Source organism: Lepidochelys kempii, chromosome 13, assembly GCF_965140265.1.
Source record: "Lepidochelys kempii isolate rLepKem1 chromosome 13, rLepKem1.hap2, whole genome shotgun sequence".
NCBI lineage: Eukaryota > Metazoa > Chordata > Testudines > Cheloniidae > Lepidochelys > Lepidochelys kempii.
The window spans coordinates 14,202,159-14,229,152 of record NC_133268.1 but is presented as its reverse complement, the minus strand read 5'-3'; the positions used below and the strand labels follow the sequence as shown (position 1 = coordinate 14,229,152).

The window sequence follows — 26,994 nt, the reverse complement described above, 5'->3', positions numbered from 1 at the left end:
CGTTGGGCAGCAGTTAAACTGTCAAGAATCACATCAGTTTAAAACCGGTGCTATCTGGGAAAGCTATGAGCTGCAGTTTAGATATGCACAGGAGTTGCTCTTGACTGGAATGCCAAAATGCAGACTAAGGGCTAGTCTGCACTAGAAGCACTACATCGACACAGCTGCAGCACAACAGGTGAAGATGCTCTATGCCTACAGGAGAGAATGCTGTTGTCAGCATAAGTTATGCAGTGCTTAGGTGGCTGTAACTTGCGTCACTCAGTAGATGGCTTTTTTTCACATCCCTGAGCAACATAAGTTTGAGCAACATAAGCAGTAGTGTAGACCTGTCCTAAGAAAAGGATACAGTAGCTAAGTTCTCTTCACTATTTGTTCCTCACTGCAGCCAAGAGGCTGGGGGAGAGGTGATAATGACCTAGCAGCCTCAGAGCAGTAGTCGTCTCTGGAGTGGGGAAATGCAAGTTTTTACTTTTAATAGGTGGGGGAGAAAAGTTACAAGTCTGAAACCTGAGTTCAAAGCGGATAAATATGTATTTTCCTACCTTCACAGCAGAGGGGCAAAGGGAATCTGGGCTTCCTGACATCCCTTCCCATCAGCTTCTAAACAAACCCTAGTAAGTGTCTCAAGATCCAGTCAGAGCTCAAACGCCTTATAGACTGATACCGCTTCCATCACCCATCCATCCCAGAAGATAAGATGTGCTAAGCAAGATTCTTGGAATGGTCAGTGAAAACAGTTTTACTGACCAAAAGCAGCAGCAAGTTACTCTCACCTGAGGGATGCTCCCTACTGAACTTGATCCCTTCAAAAGTCCACCAGAGACTGAGTTTAGCAAACTTTAGTGCACAACACATTTGCTTATGTGACCCTTAGACAAACAAATCAGGTCTACAGGTTTATAGCGATTTCCAGATTCTATGGTGATGAATATTCTAGGATTATGGTTATGAATGGCTGAGATCAGTGTGTTTTCATTTTAGTTGTTGTTACCTAACCTACATAAAACAAAAGCTGCTACATAAAAATGCATTAAGATGACATTCAAAGCATTTCCGAAAGACTAGTGAAGAGGCTTGATTTCCTTTTATTAAGTTACACAAACTATTTTATACTGTATTCAAAACGGTTCTTTTAGAGATGACCTACTGGGACTAATTTCATTTCACTTGTTACTCCTTTCTGCTTCAAAATTCTCTATCTATAAGTCAACATGCTTTCTCCCCCACCCCAAGAGACGTGTCAAATAAGACCATCCTTTGAGTTTTCTGTTATAGTTTAACACACACCAAAGATTAGCTGAAGAAAAGGAGGCATGACTATGTGCCTAGTACTAAAGCAGTTGTTATACTATGCTACTAGTAAAGTTATGTATTGTTCAACGTAAGTTAAAGCAGGAACAACAATCAATAGCCCTATTAAAGTTTTATTTATCCCACAAACACCGCAACAGCTGTTTAAAAACCAAGACCATACCAGCACTTCTAGTTTTCCCAGCGGAGATACAGGAGATTGCCTCAAAAACAGTTAAAATTAACAGACCCTTAAATCCAAGAGCTGGATTCAAAGCTATTCTGTCTTCTATTTCTTTGATATGCTGAGCTTGTTTTGCTATCTTAATACAGACTTAGAGGGCTTCAAAAGTCCTCTATAATGCCAGCATAGAAAAAAATCCTGTTAGTAATCTGAAGCAACTGAATGTTTTTGGCACTACCGAAACAGTACCATTTGTATTACTGGCTACTAATATGAATCCACAGATAAACTACTGATATCACCTTATTCCATCTCTGGCGCTCTATTTTATTACAATCAGTTGTTTATTGGATACAACTTGGAGAGCCTAAACAGCCTAATACTCTCATCGGGTGTTAACAGGCCACTTCACCTTAAACAGTCACTTGAAATGTATTAACTATTTATGCTAAGCAATCTGTTTCATCTTGTATTTAGCTGTGACACTCACAACAGGTCTATGCTTAAAAGGGTGCATTGGTGCCTGCTATTGCACTTAAGTGAAGGAAAGCTTCTCCATTGTTGACCGAATTAATCCACCTTCTAGAGCAGCGGTCACCAACCAGTTGATCTTAGAGCAGGGGTGGTCAACCTGTGGCTCTTCAGAAGTTAATATGTGGCTCCTTGTATAGGCACCAGTTCTGGGGCTACAGGTGCCAACTTTCCAATGTGCTGGGAGGCGATCACTCCTCAACCCGTGGGTCTGCCGCAGGCCCTGCCTCCACTCCACCCCTTCCCACCCCCTCCCCTGAGCCTACCATGCCCTCGCTCTTCCCCCTCCCCCCCAGAGCCTCCTGCATGCCACAAAACAGCTGATGGAAGGTGCAGGGAGGTGCTGATTGACCTTTGGGGAAGGGGTCCAATGGGGCAGGGAGGGGGCGGAGTTGGGGCAGGGACTTTGGGGAAGGGGTTGGAATGGGGGAGGGACCGGGGGTCATGAGCAAACCTTCCCACCCCCGGTTGGAGTGTCCTCTTTTTTGAATGTTCAAATATGGTAACGCTACTTAAAACTTCGCTTTATGCTACATAGATATTCAAGTACAAATGGACCAAATACAGCCCAGGCACGAGTAACTGCAACTCCACTGAAATCAATGGAACTGTACCCGATTAGGCCAAGGCTCAGTTTGGTCCTATATTTCTAGAGTACCTCTGAGAATATTGTTTACTGTACTTGTACATGATTGTTATAAAGCCAGTTGTGCCACATTACTTCTAATTATTAAAGGATCATTAAGTTTATAAAGTATCCCCAAATAGTAGCCAAAACTAATATTTAAAGAATTCAGAATGGGCAAGAAAAAAGGGGTATATTATTTGTATGGTGTAGTGCCAGGAGGTCCAATCAGTTATCAAGAGTCCATTGTTCAAGGGACTGTATGCATATCAGATTGAATGCTCATAGGCATTTCATTTATAGCCCAAGGAGTTAGGCAGAAGAAGATTTTGGTATTCTACATTTAGAAAGTAATCACACCGTCAAGCAGAACGTTAACCAAATGTCTGTCTTTTCACTCTTCGGATCCCAATGGCAAATCCACAACCTGCTTTCTGCAGTAAAACTCCAGATAAACAGAAATCAAACATCTCCCATACCACAAAACATTAAAAAAACTTCATGCATTTTGGATATAATGTTATCCTTTCTTCATCTTGTAAGCATTAACAGCAGCAGCACAAGTCTCTAGAATGGTATACACTTTCTGTATCAAGGACAAAGGTCATAACCCATGCAGTCAGCTTGACACCAGCAGCATGACTTAAGCAAATGTCTTGAAAGTTAGACTCAGGAGGTCAGTATATTTAAAAACTGACTTTGCAGAAGGAAAGATATAAACTTTTCTATTTAATATGAGTATTTATTAAAATAGTATTAAATAAGTAAGATTGAAAGTTCAAATGTTAGTATTTACAAAAATTTGGGCTTATAATGGGAGAAGATGTAGGCTATCTTTTCATGGTAAACAGTATTGCTCATACACTCCAACCCCATCTTTGGGAAATGAATTAATTCATTAATTTCTGACACATTCTTCTCACCTACATAAAAAGGTGATTTTCAAATAAGCCATGTGTTTAATTCCACAAAAGTCCTTTTAAATAAAAAAGCTCTTTACAGATCAGTTTGTATGATAAAGAACAATATGAGCACTTGTAGAGGAAGGAGGGTATTTGGGGATAGGGGGTGGTTCAGCTGCAGAAGACATCACAATAAAAGACTGTCTCTTTTCAACCTAAAAGTTACAACATATGACCCCAATTTAAATGCTCGAACAGTGCGCCCCTGTTGACAATGCAAACATGGCTCTTTGGGGATACAAGTTTTTTGTTGGCAGGAGAGCTAACAGCTACACTATGCGATTTTTAGTGGCACGGCTATGGCAACACAGCCATGTTGCTAAAAGCTATGTAGTGTAGACACAGCCCTAATGAACTATAAAATTAAGCTTCATGGACAGTTGAAGAGAAATTTTATTTATTGGTCTTACAATTAATCCTCCATGTGTAAGTTTCTCTAGAAACAAAATTTAAAAGCTCATTAACTAAACCAACCCCCTTAAGAGTGGTTCAAGTTTTTCTTTTTTGCAAGAACTGTTAGAAAATCAGCTATGATTAGATTGTCCAGTCTGACACCATTGGGTTGCCACAACGATATTAATATGGATATGAGGGAGCAGAAGCCAACCCACACAAGTTTTCGCCACAGTATGCATTATACAAGAGCTGATACGAATTTTTAACACCAGTATCATGTCTGTCCCTCCTTTATAGGGCAGAGTCATGGAAATCTACATCAGAAATTGATAAGATCAATTCATTCAAAAGTAAATGCTCATGCAAGATCTTTGGAGTCTATTGGAAAGCATTTTTTGCAACATCAGAAACTCTAAGCAGAACAAACCAATCTAAAACATCAAATATGATAAGAAAACAATGGACATATTTAGGACATGCTTTAAGGATTCCACTAACATGGTTTCCAAGGCAAGAAATAATACAGACACCACCTGAAAAGAGGAAAATGAAACGTGATACTGAAGAATAGAGAAAGAAGCCAAATCCATCAACATGACACTCAGAAGCCTGAACAAACCAGCAAAGACATGGTGGAAACTGGTGGATACCTAGGCACCTGAGGGTGAAGGAGGATAAAGAAGAATATTCAAACATCTCTTAATACTGGTGAATACAGTTAGTGAACTTCTCTACTTTATACTATAATTTTACATAAAGTTCATGAGTATACCAGACTGCATAAATGCAAGTCAAAGACATTTTCCTATAGGTAGCCGTGTCCTCCAATTGGAAATAACTAGCAGAGAATGAGTTCTCCCACCCATTTTGGGGTCTATACTATAGAAACAAGTATTTGCTCTCTGAAGAGATCTCTGTGTGGAATCTCTTTTTAATGTTTTGAGAGACAATAGAACTTCTGCAACTCAATGGATGAAATGACTCTTAACCAGGAAGATCAGAAGTTCTCTCTTGCTGAAGATCAGAAGTTACAGGTTTGCACAAACTTCCCTTCTGCATCCAAGTATCCTCTGAGCAATACTGAATGTCAATGTCCACTTCTTGGTATTTTGGCTAAAATTATACAAGTTAAAAACAAATCCTTAAAGTTCACAAATGTTGTTCTGACCGCCAACTTTTCCTTCTCTCAGATTTGGGCAGAAGGATGGAAGGATTTCCTATAGTCCATGAAACAAAACATACTTTAGGCATCATGAAGAGGTGAATACATGTACTAAGAATCATCAGAAAGCACTATACTGATCACTGTTTATAAGTCCTATGATACAATTTCACTGCTGCCATGAGATGATGCAATTCCATTAAGTCAAAAAATTTCACACATTTAAACTAGCACCAAGACTTTACCTTTCAAAATAGCTATATTGTTCTCTCCACGCAAGGCAGCCTTGATGAAGCAAGAGAATTTAAATCTGATCTTTCATAGAGAGTGTATTATATTTATTCAGTTCATTCAATTGGAGAAATATCCTTTACAAGGATGTAACAGGATTGGACTTCTCTGCTTCTTAGCCATAAGATGTTAGCCCCGCTTAGTCTCACTCAGTGGATGAGCTGGTAAGCTGCAGTTCCCTGAGTTGGGCTCAAAGCCTTACTACTCTATTGAGAGACAACTGCTTTCCTGCCAAGGGTATCCAAGAGCTTCTCCAGAGCTCCTAGTATGGGGCAACTTGCATACCATTACACTGTACAGCTAAAGAGGTCATAGGAGCATCCAGAGTTACTCTTTGCCTTGGGAAACTACTTTTTGCCTGTGGAGGAACCACTGTTGGCAGACACTAATCTCCTCCCAATACTGCCATCTGACTGCAACTCAGACCCCTTCCTCAACAGAAATCTGAGAAGAGGCAGAATCTGCACTCAAACAGGAAGCTTTAAGTGAGGATCATTTTTCATACACCACCTGAATTTGGACCTATGGTTTTCAAGGCTTATCCAAAATTGTGTTCTGGCTACACCATAAAAAAAGTGCATGGTCTCTAAGGCATACACTTTCTCCCTCACAAATCAGGCACAGGGTGAGAGACTGATGATGTTAAGAAAACAGAAACATGCTAGAAATGTAGCTAGAAGACATCTAGTAGCCTTCTTTTTCTACCCAGGAAGTAGATCTTATAGCAGAAACTCATGGATTGTCCTTGTTCTACAGAGATATAGATGTGACAATTCTGAACTGCCCCTCATATCAGAGGCATCAATTTACTAGTGTCAAACTGATGGATATATGCAATAAAAGAATAGTAGCAGTTCTCAGTTTTATATTACAAAGTCAAGCTTACAAAGCTAAACTACATTGTCTACTATTTTCCAAGAGCACGATTTTAAAGAAAGGCCCCAAAAATGTAAACCTTTAAAAGCATTAGACAGCAATTTAAGATTTAAAGTTCTATTTTACTTGGGGGGGGGGGGGAAGAGGAGGAATGAATATCGCAACAACCAGTTAAAACCATGTTTCCTCAGCTCTAGCTTATACTATTCCCCCCCAACACCATACTCAAAATGAGATTGTGGATTTTAGTACATCCCCTCCCCGAAACCACCACACCTCTCAAAAAAAAGTTTGGCATAAATTAGGAATTTCCCCAACACCTGTTTCAGGCAAACATGACTACAGTTAAAGTAAAGTTTGGATACAAGGACAATGATGAGTCTTCAGTTTTCCACATGCAGTTTATATGATGTGATAAGCGATGAATTGCACTTAAACATTTTTCTGTGTAATAAAATGTTAGAGTGCCCATTGTGCATAAACAAAATTAGACTTTGATACTTTAGTTTGGTTGCACAAAATCTACAATACCTATTAGGAAAGTAGTTATCCAGTCATTTATTCACTTACATCCCATATTTAGAAATCCACCCAAGTCACTAAGCATGACTTATCAAAATAGGCTTTCCCCAAATATTCTACATATTATATCCAATTGTGACGTTTTCTCTTATGCTTTTTCTTGAAATAGCCACTTAAAGGCCATTTGATAATTCATTCTACTTAATTAAATTGTTATCTTTTTAACCTATTTCTCATCTGTATTCATTCTTATAGGATTCCTCACCGAACACATATGCTGCAAACACCTTATCACCAGTCTAATTTCAAATCAAAAGGGTACTTCACATCACTTTCTAGGCTCATCAACAAATATACCAATAAGGAATAAAACATGATATGAATACATAATAGATTAGTAACTTAGTCCTTAATCAAGTCATATGACCACAATGAAAGTTTTCCCAAGACAGATTGCAGCCACCCATTTAATGGGTACCAAACTTGTCATGTGATTGTGTTTTGAGCAGCAAGGAAGTGAAAATTTAAATATTTTCTTTCACTTCAAAAATGAAATTAAAGCAGTTTGTTTTGTAAAGTAAACTTGATTCCAAATCCTTCAAGAGCCACTTCCTTCTATGACACCTACAAGAAATTACACAACTAAATACAGGCTGAGAAGCAGTTGGGTATAGTTGATGTGCAATTTTTATTTATATAACATATTTTAGACTTAAACTATGTATATATCCTCTTCCCCACATTGTATCTCAGGTTGTAAAGCTCTTAGGGCATGAACTATGTCCTTCTAAGTGTTTGTACAGTACCAAGCACAATGGGGCCCTAATCCTGCTAGTGCAATAGAAATAGAAACTCTAACTTTTTAAAGATAACTTCCGTGACAAAAAGTGAGAGAGTCCTTAGAAATGCTCAGGAGTTCATTCCAAGTAAATGGCATGTTTGAGACAATTTGGAGTTACAAATGTAATTATGTGAAGCAGAAACAAGTATCTTATTAGACACCTGACGTTCTAATCAGGAGTCTCAAAAAATAAACACAGGGTGGTAAGCCTGGCTAATGGCAGCCCCACTGTGGCAGAAATGTGCTACATTTACTATATTTAAAAACCGAACAGTTAGGTATTAAAAAAGATGAAACAAGGTAAGTGTAAGACACTGGCAAATATCCTTAGTTATTTCATCATCCTGAAAGCAGTGTGGAAGTGTGCATGCAAGTTCAAAGGTCAAACTCCTCTTCCAGATTCCCCTAAAGAAAGGAATTTTACCTCTAAGGGGTAAGGAGAAAAAGCAGTTCTTCCCACACATTAGCAATAGTGTTAATGTTTTTGTTTTGTTTTTAAGTATAGAGTGTTCTATATCTTGTACAGAAGTCTTGTACTAAGACATTACTCACTGCAACAAAAATTAGGACAGGAAAGACTAGACATAAAAAGGTTAAATCTTACTTAACATTGCCCCAGAGCTTCTTAATTACAAAGCTTCAGATTCTTGTAACTCAAATTTTACAGTAAATCACCGTTTTGAAAGTCAAGTGAAATCCAGTTTTCTTTTAAACCACTTTCTCTGCAAAACAGCGATAACTTAGCACTTGATTTCGTTTATGTAAAAACCAAACAATTAATCGTCTATCAATGCAACTCTAAATTCACAAGATTATGAATAAGGAGATACTCTAGTCAAATATCTTGAAGATTAGTAAGAAGTGTTCAGAAGGTAATTATGGGGTTTAAAGGAATCTAGAAGCCAAAATGAAGTAACCTTTTGTCAGATGGTCTGATAAAGGTGCTGAAGTTTATTAGCTTCCTCTTTCTACCCGCCCTCGCCCCCCCCTTCTTCCTTACCAAAACAAAGCAAAAACCCCAGAGCTATCCATTTAGAATCTAAAACAAGTATTCCTGACCCAAACTTCTAAAACCTAGAAGCTATTCTATAAAGCCTGTTATAGTAGCCTTGTTTTCAAGAAACAAATATAGGCCACTTAACGTAAATAAACCCAGAAAACAATTTCACACCCACTTATTTGTCAAAATGAAAAACACACTTTTGTTGTAAATAAGAATGTAGGTCAAGAATATAATTTTTTTTAAAAAAAGCAAATATGATACGTATTACCTAAGAATATGTTTAATGAAGGAAGTGAAAAAGCCCTCAAAATGTGCAGTGATCCTTAATGACTTTTTAAAAATAAACTCTGATTACAGTATGGTAAAATTATTCTTCTAGGCCTTAGAGTAAGTTTTCAGAAAGAATGAGTCCAGTCAATGTAGTAATATTTGTCTCACTGGAAATTCTGTATAAAACACCTACCTAAAACAAACAAGACTTCTCTGCAAGAATAGTCAGCTGCCATTAATGACACACCTTAAAGTTCTTACCACACAGTAACTAAGCAAGTACAAACTAGTGGTGAACGTTTGTTACTTTTTGTCTGAAAAGTTAATGAGATAGATCCAGTAGTTAATATCAGATCTTAAAAGATTGTTTTTAAAAAGACAAAAATCAACATGAACATACAGAACTTATGTATGAAATGTATTGTTATGAAATGTATTGTTAGAATGTTCATATATCATGAATATAAACATTAACATTTAAACTTACTTGACACCACACAATACTAAAAGGTAAAATGCCTTCCTTCTAAGAGCACTAGTGCTCCAGTACTAGAAGGCAGCTGTTGTTCCCCTGCCTTTTCTTTTGTTGTGCTTAATCTCACGTCAAGTCATTCAACCAACTCCAAAGTGATGAAGACATAACTGAATCAACCTTAACTAAAATCAGATCTACTGTTTTTAAAATAGTTATGTACACTTTAATGATTCCCAAAAAAAAAAACCAACTTCCCTACCCCCAAAAAGTTATAAATATATATTTTAAAAAAATCAGCAACTCCAGCATGTGCAGAAGTTTCCTGGCTGTAAATCAGATCAATCAATTACTGTAATAGCCACGTTTCTGAAGTTATTTGCTATTCCTCCTTATAAGTATAAAAATTACAACACAACCTGAAATTTCAGTGATTTAAAGAAAAGGCCAAAAGATTTAATGAATTTCAAGCATTAAATCAGAGATGTAGTATTCTCTGCAATTTAGAAGAACCGTTAATATTAGATTAACTAAGTCATTAATGATCCATCACGCATTAGCATTGCTACCGCAGATATTAAATATTGACTCATCAGTTCACAAAACTAGTGGGGGGGGGGGGGAATTCACCCTTCCCCCTTTGCTGAAGAATGCAGTTTATCTTACTTATTTGGAACTGCCCCTTCACATTATCAGAGAAAATGCTTAAATAGATCACAAATTAGAGTATTAGGTTTGGGAATCAAAGTACAGTTAATAAAAGAGCTCATAAGAGTAATAAAACATGGCGTGAAAGCATTTGCAAGCTATTGTCATAGCCCTGTGCTCTGCTACCTTTGCAGACACAAAACCAGCCCCCAACAATGTAAGCGTTGGTCAGCAAGTCAATGCTTGCTATTCAACTTGTAGTTAGGCGTTTTAATTTCTGTGTCTCCCAGATCATATCAGTCCTGCATTAAAGGCCTAATAAAATGTGAAGAATGATATCCTCTCATTGCATTTGAAACTGCGTTATTTCCCCGTTCTTTCTCATACAGACTTACAGAAACTTCCCTTTTCACATACTTCTATGAGAAAACATTTCACTGCATCTACTTTAGTTCCTATTTCTATTTTCGCTTTGCAATAGATCCTTCTAGTGCTGCCTCCCCTCAAACCCACCGAGTAGAAACTGATGTAGCTTTTAAACCCTCAAGGTCATTTTAGAAATAAAAAACTACCTATACATTAAAAATAATAAAAAACTTCACACACACTAAACCCTAAACTAAACCCTTTTCAAATTCAAACGCCTTTCATCAGTAGATCAATAACCCAACAGATTTTGTTGGCCACCACTTCAAAACTATTACACTTCAGTTCAAACACTTACAAGAAGTCACACACCATATTTTATGGGATGGCTCACTAGAGCGCATACAGAAGAGCTTGCTTTGGCTTTAGAATTTCTATATGTCAAAACAAACAAACATACATCACACATGCCCAGGAATAGAACGGTATATAACTTTTTTTAAAAAAAATCCAATACCTCCCAACAAATATTAAGAATCGGGAGTGAAATCAAATCTCCAAACACTTAAGGAATTGTATTGTCCTCGTTTGGAAACGTCTTTTGTTGTTGTAGAAACCAGATGGGGTTTATTTATTTATTTTTAAAACTTCCTATTTCCCCTAGTTTAAAGAAAGAGAAAAAAAATACCAAATAAATGATCTGGAGGCTCTTAGACTTCACATAGCAGGCAGTAAGATGAAACAAAAAGAAACTGACAAGACTGATCAATAAACTTTTCATTACCAAATCTCTTCTCCTCCGCCCCCCGATAAGCCACACAGACTACAAACCAAACCCTTCTTCCAGGAACATCCCTGACTCACAAAGAAATGTTCTCTCCCCCCGCCCCGATTAAAAAGGTCGACATTTTGAATATTTAAAACAAATACCTAGGTATATAATGGAAGTTTGAAGCACCTACTTACACAGAGGGAGAGAGAGAATGGGGGGCGGGGAAGAGGTGATCCCAGGCAGCAAAGAGGGAAATCAGAGAGAGCGACAACTTTATAGGTGGGAGGGAAGAGACGAAAGAAGATATGCTCATTCTTCATCTGCCTTTTCTTTTTTCTCCTCTTCCTCCCTCCCAGGGGGTTCTGGGATGAAGATCCGACCCTGGAGAGTGTATGGGGGGGGGGGGGGGCAGGAGGAGAAGCGGTTTCTTTACCTGCTGCTGCTCCTTCTCTTCCATTGCCTGGTGGAGGATGAAACTCTCTCTCTCTCACTCTCACACACACAAACACACGAGTTGGGGCTTGAATGAGAAAGAAAGAAGGAGAGGGAGACAGGCAGGGAGGATTGGGGGCTGCTGTGCTTTACTTCCACACACCTGACCCTCTTTACGCCTCTGCTCAGGCGTCATGTCCGTGGGGTGGGGGGGAGGGTTATGTCCCCCCACAGACATACCTGCCCCCCCACCTGGGGAGGGGCCAATACCCCTACCCCACCTCCATGGGAAAGAAGGTGCCAAGATACCACGGTGATGGGCCACCTTGCTGATTTAAGATGCAAAACACCCCCCCTCCCCACCTGCCTCTTCTCACGGTGGGGGCTCTGTCCCCGTCTCAAGGGGCGGTTAGTCCCCCTCCAAAACGCTCGCCCCCCCCTCAAGATGGGCTGAGCCCCTCCCCCCCTTCTCATGGGGGGGGGGGTGAGGGCTGTGTCTCCTCCAGGCAACCGAGCAGCTCTGACCCCTCTGGAGGTGCCCTCAGCTGAACTCCCGCCCTCACCTGGGAGCGAGCTGCCTCCCCAGCCGGCATCCTGAGGGGGAGGGGGGGTCTAGCCGCCCCGCTGTGGTGCTGCTGAAAGGAGCCCGGACTCCGCTGAGCCAGCGCGCTCGGGCCACTGTTTGTAATAAATTACTCCCCTCCGTCTGCAGCTGTTGTGCCGTGCTCCCCCCTCCCCTAGAGCCACGCCCCCTCCCGATGGCCCCGCCCACTCAGGGGCCCCGAACCCGCCCCCTTGCAGCGCTCGAACAGAGGCGGAGCTAGCGAAACGTGCTGGACAAGTGGGAGGTGTCAAAACCAAGGCACTAAGTGTTGGAGTAGGGGGGAGAGCAGGGAGTGAGCTGGAGGGGGCAGAAGAGGGAACGAGCAGGGGCAGAACAGATAGAGCAGGGGAGATGAAGGAGCTGCGGGGGTCGATTGGGGGGGAGCAGAGGAGGTGGAGGGGGTAAAATGGGGAACAGTAGGGATGCAGGGGCACAGGAAAGGGAGGAAGTAGAAGAGGGAGAGCAGGCGGGAGCAGATGCAGAGTGGAATGTTTTTTTAAATTGTAAATACACTGAATAATAGGAGGCAATGGAAACAGACCTGAGACCATTAAAGTGCTAAGGAATATCTAATTGCTCCTTTTTGGCCTGATTCCCAGAGATGCTGAGCCGCTACAAGTCTTGTTGACTTCAACGGGTGCTGCTCAGCACCTCTGAAAAATCAGACCAATTGTCTTTAATGTTGCTATGAATGGGGACCATTAACACCATTTGAGTTGTTTCCTTTGTGCTACCAAGTAACTCCATTTTGAAGGAGCTGTGTAAGAATGGGATTACTTCCTTTTATATTTCTCTTAAACAGCTAAGAAATCAAGAGCAAATTAGTTTTCATTCTTTTATGTGTTTTGTAATTCAGGAAGATAGATAGCTAACTTCCTGAATTACAAAACATATAAAGGAACTATTATTCTAGAATACTGTGAGGCTTTATGTATAATATGCACTCACAATATTCTAGACTAATAGTCCACAATAACAGTATTATAAAGCACATTGTTTTGGACTATTACTATGGTATATTTTAATGGAAGTTAGCAAATGTAAATAACATACATATGAGTATTTTTCATTAGTTTCCTGTTGTGATCATTCTGGGAAAACAGCTAGAGATATTTTTTCTGTCTTGCTAGTACGCTCCAGTTGACCACTAGCTACTGCAGAATAGTTTACATAAATAAAAGTTTAGAACAAACTCACATTTTCCACAATAGAGAAACACACATACATAAAAAAGGCAGCAGATAGACAATGTGTTGCCAGTCATAGCCTTACTTAGGAAAATTAATGAAAAATTAATGAAAGAAGATTTTGGAACATACCTAGTGGAAAGAAATGGTAACACTTAAAAAAAGAGAGAGGGAGAACATGAGCTTATTCCATACTCTTGCAACATGTTGTGATGGTAGCTCACATATTTGCTCAGTTGCTGAAGTTGGTGGGTTGTTACATTTCTTTAAAAAGATATTAGCATGTATGCCAAAACGGAATGAACTCAGCAAAGTAGCAAGTAATGGGGAGTTTAAAATAATATTTTTAAGTGTCTCAGCTCCAACTGAGTGGTTTAGATGCTATAATTAAATAGAATGCATAATACTGTTAGCAAAGCAGTTAGCAGTCTCAGTTAGACCCTGAAGTTAGCACCTTATTGAAGTGAATGGTGTAAGGGAGGGGTGAGTTCCCAGTTATGTTGCTTCTCTTGTTTTCCTCGAGACAGTTTAAGAGACTTGAGCTGCAGCTCTTTGAAGTCAGTCCCACACTTCAGTGGGCTTTGGATCAGACTCATGATACTATTAGGCCCTGTCTGCATCATTTTAAATTAAATCAATTTTAAAATTATTCTGGTTTAAACAGAGGAAATCCCTAATGTGGAGGCACTTAAACTGGTGTGTTAGCTAACAGTTTTTAAACCACAATTTGTTTTCCTAGTCTAAACTGGGCCCCAATATTCAACTGGAAATGGAAAGTTGACAATTGGGCAAATTAAACAAACATGGGATCAAGCAAAAACCTTTTTCAAAGTTTTATGTGCTGTCTCACCTCCCTGGATTTTTACCTCATAGGTGTCTCTGAGCAAAGGGAATGATGGTCACTGGCAAACAGAGAGCTATACTACTGGATGATCCTTAAAGAACCATACTTTCCTTACTTGTGTTCTATATTCCATTAGCCACTAGCTGGGAAGGACCTCTAGTGTAACCAAGGCAATAACTTGATAACAAGGGCTAACTTTAAAGTTTATTTATATTCCTATAGCCTGGCCCTGTAAACTGGTCAGATAGGTGGACCCCACGTGCCCACATGGAGCCCCTTGAAGTCAAAATTTCCCCATGTGTATCAGTTTACAGGATTTAGGCCCTTTGGGTTGTTAATTCAGGGTTTTGTTTATGTGTTTTTTGCAACTTTAAGCTTCAATCTTGCTATTGACTTTGTGAGGAGTCTCACTGGAAGTTCTGTGTGGGTGCAGTGGTTGACCCATTCAGACTTAATTGCTGGATCAGCATGTTAGGGGTTTTTTTAACTCTTATTTATTTTGTGATGTGCCTGAGGTAGGTGTTTGTGCATCTTTGTAGAATTTTGTAGCATGTTGCTTGTACTTCAAAATGGCAGAAGCATGGCAAAGCATTAAGTAGCATACAATAGCCTTAAGCTGTGTGTGTGACATGTCAGTGGTGCCAACTCCAAATGTTTTAAAGCTTTTCGCATTCATATTTGCAAGTTTCAGGAAAATACCATATGTCATGAGACACAATAAAATTGCGAAAGTTGGCAACATTGCTTGCACTAGAGACATATGAACACGTGTTGGGTTTTTTATTTCTTTCTTTTTTCTTTTATTTTTTTTTAAGCTTTAACTCTTTTGGGATGAAATCTTGCCTTATTGACGTGAAGGGGGATGTTGCAATTGACTTCACTGGGATCAGGATTTCACCTATAGTGACTGTAAATATGACTTAAGAGGAAATGCAGAAGCTGCATATATTTGTGTCCATTATGATATGTGATAATTGGGGAAAAGGTTGTGTTGTTGCAGTGCAATATTTGTTTCTATATAAATTTCAGACCTGTGCTCTGATCCTACAACCACATGCATAACTTGTTGGTGTGAGTAGTCCTCTGTAAATGAATGCCACTACTCACATGAGTTGTGCAGTTGTATATATGTGTTTGCAGAATTGGGGCCTAACATTTTGAATACCACTATGGACCACATTCAGCTGTCCAGTAAAGCAGATGCACTTCCTGCTGATGTGAACAGAACCCGAGGCTGAAGAAACAAATTTTACTACATGTGTGGAAGAGCACCACAGAATGAAAATGTATGGTCAACTTCTGCCCTTGAGATATGTGAGCATTTGAAGTCAATGTAAATACAAATAAGTGCCAAATCAGTGGATTTGGGTCCATGTATCTTCTGGCACAACTTGGCCTGTTTTTTGTTTGTTTTGGTTTGGGTTTTTTTTGAGACTGGCTAAACTGTAGCATGCTAATCAATATTACAAATAGAAATAAATGCAGGTCAGAGAGATCAGGTCATCAGCAGATAGTGATGAGTAAGAAAACAGAAAGATTGTTTCAGGAAAATCAAGAAGCCCAGAACAAGTTAACACTTTTGTTAAATGCAACATATAATATTACATTAGAAATCTGAAATGAAAATATTTATTTTTACAGATTAGCCACTATGGCCTCTATGATTTTTACTTGTGGGTCTGGAAATGTTTGATATCAGGCAAGGGGCAACTTGTAAAAATCATATTTTCTTCCCTTCGTTTTGTCTTATGTTGACGATATTTGCTGTCTTTCTGCAATCACTGCAACCATTTCATTTATGTGTTATGTGTGAAGTGAAAACTTCTAGTCTAATGCACAGGGAGGACTGATAGGACAATCTTTGTAGTGTCATGCTATTTGTTGATATATAGGCTCACAAAATTCAGTTTAGTCACAAACTAGAAAAACTGCAGCAAACCCAGAAGAGAACAGAGAAATAAAATAAAGTTGCTTTCCCTCCCTCAATGTTCCACTTCCCACCCCCTACAAATAATTTTTAAATTTATTTTAAAAAATGCATTGCAACACTTTTTAAAGCTTTTGGTAAAGATCTGGGTGTGTGCATCAAAGGGAAAACACTGTCCGAGAGACACTTGACATCAGAGCTGCTTGAGCAACAGGAAGCCTTTACCCAAACTTAAGTCTGTCATAGGTTAATTAAATTATCCACTCTGTACCTCAGAGTAGGAAACCTGCCTGATCACTCTTTTGGATGGGAACTCCCTTACTTTAGATTCATATGTGGGCAGCTGTACTATCTTGTGCCTGATAAAGTGGAATGGATTTAGGACAGGGGTTCTCAAACTGGGGGTTGGGACCCCTCAGGGGGTCGCGAAGTTATTACGTGGGGATCGCAAACTGTCAGCCTCTACCCCAAACCCTGCTTTGTCTCCAGCATATATAATGGTGTTAAATATATAAAAAAGTATTTTTAATTTATAAGAGGGGTCACACTCAGAGGCTTGCTATGTGAAAGGAGTCACCAGTACAAAAGTTTGATAAACACTGATTTAGGAGACTTGAGCTTAGTCCCAACTCTGCCACAGACTTCCTGTATGATATTAGACATGTGTTGTTAGTGTTGCCAATTCTTACAACGTTATTGTGAGTCTCGCACAATTTGGTGGTTTTCCTAAAGCCCCTGCTCTTGGAGGCAAGTGATGAGAATCTCAGCTTTCATTTTTTTTAAAAGTGTATTGTTTCTAGCTCTCATGGTTGTGGAGAAAAGCTTGAAGACGTGACTCATGTAATTTAAAGGCTCAAACATCAGAAGGCAAATAAAAAATAAGACATGTATTTTTTAAAAAATCATGATTTTGGGGGCCTTCTTCATGTTTTTGATCATTTGGGGTTGGCAAGACAGCTCTTCATCTCTGTGCATCCCATTTGTAAAATTGGATAATAATACTTCCCTACTTCCCAGAAGTGTTGAAATTCACTTAAGTTTGTGAGGTGCTCAGATAGATACTATAATGATTGGGACCGTATAAATACATAGACTCTTGTGATGAAGGCTTTTGCAATGTTTTGTTTACTTGTCTTTGACCTCTCTCTTATACAAATTGCTTTTTTATTTCAGCAAGGAGTAAAAGAAAAGCCAATCATGTGTCAGCTGACTTCTATGTTTTTGCCTCACACAGTACTATGTTTACAGGAAATGCCTGCTACAGAGACAGTTTTGTACAGAGAGGTGGTGTCAGATTTGACTAACATGCTTACATGATTAGGTTTACTAAGTGAAGACCCAAATGACACAGTGATGAGAGACTTGCAAGCAATCAGGCTTTTGCAACATCAATTAATCCAAGAAGCGATTTTATGCTGTACCTCTTTACTGATCGGTAACCATGCATGAGGTTACACGTCCCCTCCCCCACCAAGAATGTGCCTCCCTGCTGCATTAGTAACTATCTCTTCAACACATATTCAGTTACCAGTCTCGCTCTATAATCAGGAGCAGCTTTTTTTTTTTTTTTTTTTTTTTTTTGGCATTCTAGTAGACTAAAAGGACTGCAGTCTTTAAAAATGCACTTTGTAGGTATTTTAATACTTGTCCAGAATGTGTAGGTTCAATTACATTGTGTAGTGAATTTAACATGAATCATCTTATTTTTATCATGCAAAATAAACGGTAGTGTTTCTTTCAGTGATATACACACGCTGTGAATGAAAATGCATAATTTCAAGTATAGGCAGGTATGTTTATAATACCTTTACTGTATATCTGAAGCTTTACATTTGTCTTTGATATTTTTTTCTGATGAATTTTATTTAACAGATTGAAATATTAAGTGTCCTCTAACTTCCTTGTTTACTTATCACAATGTACATGACGTATGATATAGCAAATGCAAGCAGAGCTTTGATAAACATGTTTACTTTGAGACATTTACAAGCTATCAAACTTGCTATTCTTGCAAACTCAAGCTTTTGACCACCCACCTATCCCCCAAAGCTTTCTTTCTGTGATGGCAGCACTCCACCGTGTCTGCATATGTTCTGTTTTCTGCTGAGTTGTGTTTTTAAACTGTAAGATATTTGGGGTCAGGAGTCTGTTATTTATTCACCTGTGCAATTAATACAAATAAATTGGTAAAATGTAAATTATGCAAAAAAGTCTGCCTGATGAAATATGCTAAATGGAGATTATAAAACCACAGCTATTTCCCAGAATGCATTCAGCTATCAGTACCTGAGACACTGATAACTTTTGTTATTGGTCAGGTTCCGACTTTTCTTTCCTAGTATCACATGGCCTTTACTCTGGATATCAAGAGTCAGATCTGGGAACAGACTATTAATTCCGGCTCTTCCTTTTTGTCTGATTAGTTTGGGGTTTACAATACTCTTGCTGTTAGTTTATAAAATCCTTTCTTTTGTCTATAGAAAAGCAAGAACATAAACATGTTTATGATTACATATCTCCATTTCTTTTCTTTTAATATTAAGGCCCGATTCCTGAAAACACATGCGTAACTATGGGACTACTCACATGCGTAAAGGTAAGCACATGTGTAAGTTGTTATGGGATCAGGGCCTAACACGTTACTGGTTTCAGGGGCCTGTACACTGAAGTTCTTTATTTGTCTGCAGAACAGAGACAGCACAGTGCAGAGTTCTTCATGACATCCCACCAATATATGTGTAATATTCACAACAAGAGTAGTAGTGAAGAAGTCCATACCAAAATTCCAGATCTGAACAACCCTGAATAATGGGGAAGTTTGCATCTGGATCCACATCTGAATTTTGCAGCTCATATCATTCTCTAAGTGAAATATAAAACTACTTAAAATCAGTTCTTTTTTTCCTCTCTTATTATGTACTGGAAAATGGATTTGTTTCCACCAAAAAACCTGTTGAGTTAAACTTTTTTTAAACTGGATTCCCTTTGGGGCACTGACGGCTTACACTGCAAAAGTGAAAATTTGCTTTGTTTGCATGCTTTGATGTTAAAAAGAGATTTTTTTTTTTTTTGGTCAAAATTTCATCGACATCTACAAGAATATGTACAACATAAAAGAAGAAATGATAGAAATATTCACACAAAATTTCACAAAACTCCCCAGTTCTGGGGGAACCACCTCTGAAAATGAAAAGGTGCTGTAGTTATATTTCATGGTACATTCACTCTACATTCAAAGGCTGAAACTGCCCAAGAAAAAAAAAAGAAAAGAAAAGCAACAATTATTGCTAATTGTGATTGTATTTTTGTGATATGGGTGAGATCTTTAGGAACTGGACCAAGGACACCAATTCAAACAAGCAACAAATATATACCTATTTTAAAATAGCGCATCCGATGAAGTGAGCTGTAGCTTACGAAAGCTTATGCTCAAATAAATTTGTTAGTCTCTAAGGTGCCACAAGGACTCCTTTTCTTTTTAAGATTATGTGTGCATATTAATTTAGAGTAAAGAAAGTATTCATTTTGTAAAGGTTCTTTAGGTGTAAGATTACACAAGGCCATATGAGATGCAATCCTTAGCGTTAGACACAATGTGGTGAGGTTTTTAGTCTTACTCTAGAAAAATATTTACCTTAGAAGCTGCCCTCTTGCTCAATTGAAGTGCCACTGCAGTATTTATTGATAGGATTCTAGGTCAAAGAGGATGGGATGCAAGAGGCACTTTTACCAAAAAAAACCCCAAAATAATAATAACTTTCACAGTATAAAAAATGAATCATCTGTCTTTCATAAACTAGAAGCACCTATCGTGTGTTAATTTGTAAACTGCACTGAGATCCTACAGAATGAAAGATACTATATAAATGTAAGATGGTATTGATCAGTCCTGAAGAGGCACGATAATTCTCATAGGTTTCAGAGTAACAGCCGTGTTAGTCTGTATTCGCAAAAAGAAAAGGAGGACTTGTGGCATCTTAGAGACTAACCAATTTATTTGAGCATAAGCTTTCGTGAACTACAGCTCACATCATCTCATAGGCCTTCAACATTCTTTCTCCCCATAGTCTCATAGCAGAAAGAATTCCCTGAGCTCTATCTTTTATTATTATTATTATTTTTCTTCTTACAGCCGCTGCTGTCCCTTCATCAGCACTTCTGTCTCAGATCTCCAATGCAGCAAAAATCCTGGTGCTTCTGAACATTTTGAATGCCTTGCAGTTGATATGATAAAAATGTGCATTTGAAAGGATATAAAGAGATGAGTGACTGTTTAAAATGGGGCATTAGCATGACAGTTGACAAAGGCATGGTATATTGTTGGATCCCACTGGCTTCTAATGCTCGTTAATGAGAACAAGTATTCCTTGATCAGAGTCAGAGATAGTTGCTTCAAATATGCTTCACATAGACATTGAATGTATGTCACATTTTGAAAAGATTGTATATATGTTCATATACCTTAGGCACACATCCCTTTGCTTCTGAACATTACGGGTTGTTTTCTTTGGTGATTGACTAGTGACCTGAACCTTTTCCTGTACTTTTGTTGTGTTTATTTGATTTTTTTCCCCTTTCCTGTAGTTGTAGGAATAATGCTCTGGCATGCATGTGCAATGCTGTACAGCTAGAGATCTCCAATAAAGAGTCTGAGTAGTGCTGAGCATCGGCAATGCCATTTAGATCAAATTACTTTATTTGGGCTCTGAACACACTTAGCTGCTCCAGGAAGCTCTCAGCAACTTGAAAGATTAGGTTCTACTTGCAGTTTCTTGGCCGAAATTGCAGATTTTAGCCATAATGCCTGACAAAATCTCACAGATATGGGCCCAAATCTCTCACACAATTGCACAGATTTGAGGCAAAATCTGCACAGATGTTGTTAATGGTCCCAGCTGATTTCTATTACCCCAGATCATATGCAGATACTTTATGAGAGAAAGATAGCACAGAAAAAACTTGCCAAATTACAGTAAGTATAGCATAATACTAGTTCCTCTTTACATAATAGCTATGTCTTCGCTAGTATTTGTCTTCTAACTTCTCACTGTTACACTGCCACTGGCAGAAGACTACCAGTAGTGTCAACAATAGGAACTCTAGTATAGACAAACAGTAGGAACAATAGTGTAGATTGACTGCTGGCTTTAAAACTCTAGACGCCACCAGAAACTTGTCTACACTTATCTGTTCCCACTATTGCTATCAGCAGCGGGGTCAGCATGAGACCAAGGCTGGGAAATTTGAAGGGAAATGTTAGTGTAAACATGGTTGCAGTGGTGCCAGCAAGAAACATTTTAATTATATGCATGGACCAGATTTTCAGCTGTTGCAAATCAGCGCAGTGCCATTGACTTTCGTGGAGCTACACTAATTTATAGCAGCTGTGAATCTAACTCCAGGTTCTAGCATGCTTAGAGAGATTTTTTTTTCTTGTGAACATAAACCTGTGTCTGTTGTTGGGAGCCCCAGTCCTGCAATGTTGGGCAGAATCCCATTGCATGGAGGCTTACTGGAGTCAGAGATCCTCCAAGGGGGAGTTTATTCCGGGACTGAGGCTTAGAATGTTTCAACAAGGGTGGTCTCCAGTCAGGTAAATAATGCTTCAGGATTGGGCTCTTAGGGATTTTCTGCAAATCTGGTAGGTATACTGAATAGGATGACATTCTGCCCTCAGCCTACTCACGTTAGGCTGTTATTCAGAACAATCCCTGGGTAGATTTGCCTTCTTTTAGCCTTTTCTGTTAAATGAACATATTTTTAAATGGACACCCATGTCAAATATTATCCCAGATTCAGGTTTTTCCTAAGATAGGTTTTCTCCAAAACTTCCCAACATTAGAAATATTTCCATGATTTAAAAAAAAACAACAACAAAAAAAAACCAGGAAGAAGAAAATTTTTCAGAGAAGACCTTGAGGTGTTATACTAATATGTGAGAGCCAGAAAGGTGAAACTTATACTAGGGATTATGTATTTTTGACTATAAACAAAGATGAAGGTGACACATTTTCCTGTCTAACTGGTGATAAATGAAAATAAATAAATAAACAGCATGTACTGTGAGTGAGGTAATATATTATATTGAACCAACTTCTGAAGAGCTTGTCTGAAGAGCTCTGTGTAAGCTTGAAAGCTTGTCTCTCTCACCAACAGAAATTGGTACAATAAAATATATGACCTCACCCACCTTGTCTCTTTAATATCCGAGGAACAACACTGCATACAGAATATACGGAGAAAAATTAATTTAAAATGCAAACTTATTTCAGTTTATTCATCTAAAATATTGTTAGTCACAGCTTACATAGGGATTTTAAATGTTTCTAAATGGGTTTTTTTTAGCCCACAAGTGTTCCTTTGAGGTTTTGACATCATATTTATCCCTCCAATATCACAGTCAATCCAAACTGGATAATGGTATATGCTTAAGAGGTCTAATCAGGTGTCTGATGAACCTTCTTATTTCATAGAATATCAGGGTTGGAAGGGACCTCAGGGGGTCATCTAGTCCAACCCCCTGCTCTAAGCAGGACCAATCCCCAATTTTTGCTCCAGCTCCCTAAATGGACTCCTCAAGGATTGAGCTTACAAACCTGGATTTAGCAGGCCTATGCTCAAACCAGTGAGCTATCTCTCCACCCCCAAGGTTGACAATTCAGGAGTGACACAGCATGTTACAAATTTCACAGCTCCGTGTGTTGTCTGAGTTAGAGTCCAAGATTGCAGAACACTACTTTCTTCTTTCTCACTTTGCTTCCATCATCTGGAACAAAGCCACTTCATGTTGAGCTGCGCCCAGTGCCACCTATTCCCTCCAAATTGGATGGGATTCTGTGCGCTCCTCGCAGCTTTCTGTATTGATGTTGAACGACTTCATATCATTTTTACACGTAGTAGTACTGCCATAAAGAGCCATCCCAAATCTCACTGTACAAAATATTCTTGGGGATACCTGTGTTTGGTATTTTGTCGTCTCACTTTATTTTCAGAATCTTACACAGCTATTTCATGTAGAAGCTGTTCAGTTTGCTGATGTGGCAATGATATGTAGTCATGGTTTTTGAACCATAAAGCAGGGATGACTGCACACGTCTCATAGATTCACATCTTCACCTTTGTCTATAATTTGCTGTTACTCCATGCACGGTTGTGTAATAGCCTGAAATTCTTAGCTGCTTTTCCGATTCTATTAGTCAGTTCAGTCTGAAGCTTAAGATTCCTTCTGATCGTATAAAGCAAGTAGCAAAAGCTGTCAACAATGGCAAGAGATTTACCTTCCAGAGTGACATCAGGCACTGGTTTTTCCACTCCTTGGTACATGATCATAGTCTTCTTGAAACTAATTGTTAACCTGAAGCTTTTGCATGATGCAGAAAATCTACCCAAGAGATTTTGCAGGGAAGATTCACTGTGGGCAATCAAGGCCACGTCATCCGCAAACAGGAAATCTCTCATAACCAGCTCTTTCCCCTTGGTTTTCACTCTGAACCTTGCAATATTGAACAAGCCTCCATCTAGTGTGGTTCGAAGATGAATGCCATCACTGCTGTCCTTAAATGCATGAAGAAGCAGGAATGAAAGGTAGATGTCAAAGAGCCCGGGAGCTAAGACACATCCCTTTTTCACCCCATTGTTAATCTCAAAGGCATTTGGTTCTATATTTCCATACACTACAGTTGCCCTCATACCTTGATGTAAGGAACAAATGATGTTCAACAGTTTGTGGAGGACAACCCCATTTCTTCAGAACAATAAAAAGGCCCTCTCTGTTAACCACATTGAAGGCCTTTGTGAGATTGAAGAAGGCTATGTACAGTGGCATTTGTTTTTCTCTACACTTCTCTTGCAGTTGCTTAACTGAAAATATCACATAAATGGTGGAGTGTCCTGAGAGAAAACTGCATTGACTTTCAGGACAGAAATAGTTATAATGTAAAAGTCAGTCAGTATTATATTCACACAGTTCTTGTGACTGTGACTGTCTCTAGGAAGGCAAGTCATTTATAAAAAATATCCAATTCAAAGGCACCAAAGTTGGATTATATATAATACCTGGAAAGTACTTGTGCATGCATACTTACAGGGGAAAAAAATAAAAAGTATTGTGTGTCTACTGTGAAACGCAACAGCTATTGGTATTATTGGAAAGCAGATCGGGCCCATCGTTCTGCTAACATCAGACTTTAGTGCTGACAATGTCCTTGACTAACAGATGCAACTATATCTTTATCAAGGGCTTCTAGTGACATTATAAGCCATGAGAGTGAAAAAATGCTTCCTGCTTCAGACTTCCTGCTTCTTCTGCAGGAGGAGCACAGCAAAGTTTGTCACAGGCATTATATCATTTTCATACTGTATGGTAAATTTAAACCCTTTGAAGCTGCACCACAGAAGCCTAGAAAAGCTGGTAAATTGATAATACATAGGAACATTTAACAGTGTTATGTATGTACATTTACATAACAGCGCTGGCAAATATTGAGACTTAACAGTAAATGTGACTGTTTTATTAAGTGTGAGAAACAAAGTAATATGTTCAAAAGCGGGAGATGCCAAAACTCACACATTGGACATGCAAGGCCAGACTTTCAAGCAAAGTTGTGAATGCAGTTGAGTATGCCAGATGTATATGTACATGGACACCTACTTTGTGCATGTAACTGTCAGAGTTGTGCATGGAAACCAGGTAATTGTGAATGGAAACCAGGTAATTGTACATGGAAATAACTAATTGGGTATATTTGCATGCACCATTACCTGTTCTGTACTTATGGTAAACATGCAATCAAATCACTGTGCAGCCAAACAACTTACTATGAAAATGAGGTCCCTTCTCTCCTATATTTTGTGCCTGCACCATCTCCAAAACATTCTAAGGTTCTATATCCTGCTATTAACTCCTATACAGAACTTCCCTTTGAAGTAAGGAGATCATATAATTTTCAGACCCGTTTTGCAATGCCAGTTTTCCATGATCCCATTCTCTTTTCGTGCTGCCCTTAGGGAGCACAGCTTCTCTGCAGTCCTCCTCTGTCCACTCCCATGCTTACTCCCAGTTCTGTTGCTTTTGGAGTTTTTATAGACTTCCTTTCCACACCCTCAGTGCCTTCAGTTTGCTACTATTTGGGCCTTTTTGCACCTATGTAAGGGGAAGAGAGGAAGCACACGCTGTTTCTCTCTGGGTGTGTATTGAGGGTAATTTCTGATCATGAGCTACAGTAAATACACTTTATTTGTATGCAGGAGTGTGTATGTATACAGAATATGGGATACATGAGTATTTAATGATTGTCAATAACCATTTTATGGTAGTCTCAATTCCCATAGCCCCAACAAAATATTGGCAATAAAGAACTGCCATGTGCAGTTCTCCAGCTGTCACCATTAAGCTCCTCATCTGCACTCCAGAGTGCAGCCTTCCCTTGGTTTGTTTGTTTTTTGCTTTAGAAAGAAAACTACAATTTGTTAAAATTAAAAACAAAAAGAGAGAGAGAGAGAGAGAAGGGGAAAAAAAACTTAGTAAGGAAAGTCACAAATCCCATCTGTCCTGCAGACATGTGCTCCTTTCAACACAGCAAAAATGCAAAGGTTCACAGCGAGTGGCACTGGCTGGATTGCTCTGAGAAAATGAGGTTAAACCACATGCTACATAGTGAAGGAACTGCTTCAGTAAATATGTTTTTTTATTGAATGTAATAATAATAAATGGCTATGTAAAATCCATGTTAATGCACTAGTTTCAAGATCAGTGGTGGGCAACCTGCGGCCCATCAGAGTAATTTGCTGGCGGGCTGCCAGTTTGTTTACATTTGCACAGCCGCCCACAGATCCTAGTGACCGCGGTTCGCCATTCCCGGCCAATGGGAGCTGTGGGAAGCGGTGGCCAGCATGTCCCTGCAGCCCACGCTGCTTCCCACAGCTCCCATTGGCTGGGAACAGTGAACCACGGCCAGTGGGAGATGTGGGCAGCCGTGCAAATGTAAACAAACTGTCTGGCGGCCCACTATGGCCCACGTGTTGCCCACCACTGCTCAAGATACACCTACCCCAGATAGCTATCACTTAAGTTTCATAAATACTTTCCTTGAATAAAATGCTTATAAGCAAGGAAAACTTCTCTGAACTGACCTAGCCTTTGTTGATTTGGAAATCTTTCAAGGGACTAAACAGAGTTTTGTGTGTGTGCGTATATCTAAACAAGATTTGAAAAGTAGGACAATAGGGACAAGTACACTGGATCAATATTCTAGACTTATGTGTTGTTAATTAATTATTATTATTTTATTATCTGCTAGGAGCTGTAGTCATGACCCTGGACCCCATTGTGGTGGGCACTGTACACACACAGACAAAAAGAGTGTTGGATTTAAAAACAGGCCAAAAAGTAAGCAAGTTTTGTGGGGCCTTTTAGTTTTATGCGGGGTGGCCCATTTATAGAGCCACAATTCAATTATTGTGGGATAAACCTTAACTAAGATACCACACCATTTAATTAAAATTCATGGACAACTTTAACAGTAGAAGTACTTGTGCCTAGAGTTCAAAGGGCTTTACAAAAGGTAGGCAAGTATCTCTATCCCTGTTTTACAGATGAGGAATCTAAGGTCTGGAGAGATGTGTGGCTTGACTAAGGTCTCTCATCAAATCAGTGGCAGAGCCAGTAAACCGAGCATAGAAACCTTTTGAAGCGCACTGCATAATCCTTGCACATTTATAACCTTCTAAGGAACCCAAGCTTCATGTCAGTTAAGCCACAGGAAGAATCGAGTTTGGAGCAGCAGCA

General features: G+C 39.1%; 1 protein-coding gene across 11 annotated transcripts in view; it reads right to left on the bottom strand.

Moving 5' to 3' along the window:
* Positions 1 to 12,365, bottom strand: part of ZNF217 (zinc finger protein 217) — a 105,819-nt gene extending 93,454 nt beyond the window's left edge. For 7 of the 11 annotated variants that reach the window (XR_012154676.1, XR_012154678.1, XR_012154674.1 and 4 more), the window contains exon 1: positions 12,210 to 12,365. The gene's annotated coding sequence lies outside the window, so the exon portion shown is untranslated. The other 4 variants (XM_073309360.1, XM_073309362.1, XM_073309361.1 and 1 more) reach the window with 4 other exon arrangements.
* Positions 12,366 to 26,994: the final 14,629 nt, after the last annotated feature.